The sequence below is a fragment of the Hyperolius riggenbachi genome, chromosome 4, assembly GCF_040937935.1.
Source record: "Hyperolius riggenbachi isolate aHypRig1 chromosome 4, aHypRig1.pri, whole genome shotgun sequence".
NCBI lineage: Eukaryota > Metazoa > Chordata > Amphibia > Anura > Hyperoliidae > Hyperolius > Hyperolius riggenbachi.
The window spans coordinates 9,368,284-9,370,783 of NC_090649.1; the positions used below are offsets into that span (position 1 = coordinate 9,368,284).

The window sequence follows — 2,500 nt, forward strand, 5'->3', positions numbered from 1 at the left end:
GGTTTTTATACCTTGCTTACAATATGGGCCAATTGTCGGCCATAGCCCCTTAAGAGAAAGTGTCATTAGGGCCTTGCTGTAACATAGATAGTAGTGTAACTATTTCAACTAATGTACCCTTCTTAAACTTGAAGGTTGAATACAAACGGAAGCAGAGTGGCGCAGCGGAAGCGTGCTGGGCCCATAACCCAGAGGTCGATGGATCGAAACCATCCTCTGCTAGGCATGAATTCATTTTTGCACCTTGCTTTATCGCAGGGCAAAACGGTTTCCATTGCCCTGTAAGAGAAAGTGTAATAAGGGCCCTGCTGTAACGTACATATTAGGGTAGCTAAGACTACTCCTGGGCCGTTCTTGTAGTTGAAGAGATGGGTGAACTGTGACACCGCACTTAAAAAAAAAAAAACAGCAAACAGAGAAGCTTCCCCATATTGGAGCATTGGATTTGGTCAAGTCTTAAGCCAATGTGTTGTAGGGCACAAGTAAGCTTTGGGTTAGCAGGAATGGTTGCATGGCCACCTAGCTTTTCATCCTTCCCACCCTTGCCCTGGAATCTTCCAGACTTCAAATTGCTGTCCTTTGCTGTGTGTGTTGCACCAGCATCATCCAGGGGGGCACATGATCTTTCTGAAGTCTTGAATTGAAGTCTGTAAGCAGTATCACCATGTGTCCCACTGCTTACATCTAGCAAAGTAGGCAAATAAGCAAGCTCATTTTTCTCTTGGGTATATTGCAATGGTACATGCTAGGCGAGTTTCAGCATGTAGCGTTGGTGGTATAGTGGTGAGCATAGCTGCCTTCCAAGCAGTTGACCCGGGTTCGATTCCCGGCCAACGCATGTGAGCTTGCTTTTGGCACCCTACAATTCCATGGAAGACAAGACCAAGACAAGATCTCTGAACAGTTAGGACATCCTGCACCTGCTCAGTCTCTGGAGAGGTTCCATTCCGGTGCAGCAGACTCTACGCCAGCTTAAAGTTCTTTCTAAATGGTGAACACTTAATGCAGACACTCTATAATGTTCTAAACAAATAGCTAGCAAGGCACTAAAGCGAGCCTGTCCTTGGGTGGGCTTGAACTGCCTTTCTTTGGCTTGACAGCCGTCGCCAGGCTTTGGGTTCGATCCCCGGCTAATACTTTACTGCTGCTTCTGGGGTACAGAAAACTTCATTTGGTCACAGACACTGCCAGGGATGTCTGTTGTATCACTAAGACATGAACTTGATGCTCCTCACCCTTTTCATGAACGTGAATGAGATTCCAACGTGTCTCAAATGAATCTACATGGCTATCTGGGGTTCTCTTCGGACAACTGTTGAACACAAAAGGAAAGCCCGTCCCTGGGTGGGCTTGAACCACCAACCTTTCGGTTAACAGCCGAACGCGCTAACCGATTGCGCCACAGAGACTGTGCCTGCAGTTGTTGCTAAATGATTTTATGGGGATGTATGTGTGTCTTGTGGAGTGAGGAAGTAAGTCTGCTCCAAGAAGTTTAACGCCACTTTTTCCCACAATGAAGCATTCACTGTATGGCAGCAGAGTGGCGCAGCGGAAGCGTGCTGGGCCCATAACCCAGAGGTCGATGGATCGAAACCATCCTCTGCTAGATGTACGTTTGTTTTTATACCTTGCTTACCATATGGGCCAATTGTCGGCCATAGCCCCTTAAGAGAAAGTGTCATTAGGGCCTTGCTGTAACATATATAGTAGTGTAACTATTTCAACTAATGTACCCTTCTTAAACTTGAAGGTTGAATACAAACAGAAGCAGAGTGGCGCAGCGGAAGCGTGCTGGGCCCATAACCCAGAGGTCGATGGATCGAAACCATCCTCTGCTAGGCATGAATTCATTTTTGCACCTTGCTTTATCGCATGGGCAAAACGGTTTCCATTGCCCTGTAAGAGAAAGTGTAATAAGGGCCCTGCTGTAACGTACATATTAGGGTAGCTAAGACTACTCCTGGGCCGTTCTTGTAGTTGAAGAGATGGGTGAACTGTGACACCGCACTTAAAAAAAAAAAAAACAGCAAACAGAGAAGCTTCCCCATATTGGAGCATTGGATTTGGTCAAGTCTTAAGCCAATGTGTTGTAGGGCACAAGTAAGCTTTGGGTTAGCAGGAATGGTTGCATGGCCACCTAGCTTTTCATCCTTCCCACCCTTGCCCTGGAATCTTCCAGACTTCAAATTGCTGTCCTTTGCTGTGTGTGTTGCACCAGCATCATCCAGGGGGGCACATGATCTTTCTGAAGTCTTGAATTGAAGTCTGTAAGCAGTATCACCATGTGTCCCACTGCTTACATCTAGCAAAGTAGGCAAATAAGCAAGCTCATTTTTCTCTTGGGTATATTGCAATGGTACATGCTAGGCGAGTTTCAGCATGTAGCGCTGGTGGTATAGTGGTGAGCATAGCTGCCTTCCAAGCAGTTGACCCGGGTTCGATTCCCGGCCAACGCATGTGAGCTTGATTTTGGCACCCTACAATTCCATGGAAGACAAGA

At 46.7% G+C, this 2,500-nt stretch overlaps 3 non-coding genes across 3 annotated transcripts; 2 read left to right on the plus strand and 1 right to left on the minus strand.

Annotated features, from left to right (window-relative positions):
• Nucleotides 1-766: 766 nt before the first annotated feature.
• TRNAG-UCC (transfer RNA glycine (anticodon UCC)) lies at nt 767-838 on the plus strand. The gene has a single exon. It is a non-coding gene; the product is annotated as a tRNA-Gly (tRNA).
• A 497-nt stretch (nt 839-1,335) lies between these two features.
• On the minus strand, nt 1,336-1,409 carry TRNAN-GUU (transfer RNA asparagine (anticodon GUU)). The gene has a single exon. It is a non-coding gene; the product is annotated as a tRNA-Asn (tRNA).
• Nucleotides 1,410-2,384: 975 nt separating this feature from the next.
• TRNAG-UCC (transfer RNA glycine (anticodon UCC)) lies at nt 2,385-2,456 on the plus strand. The gene has a single exon. It is a non-coding gene; the product is annotated as a tRNA-Gly (tRNA).
• The last annotated feature ends 44 nt before the right edge of the window (nt 2,457-2,500 follow it).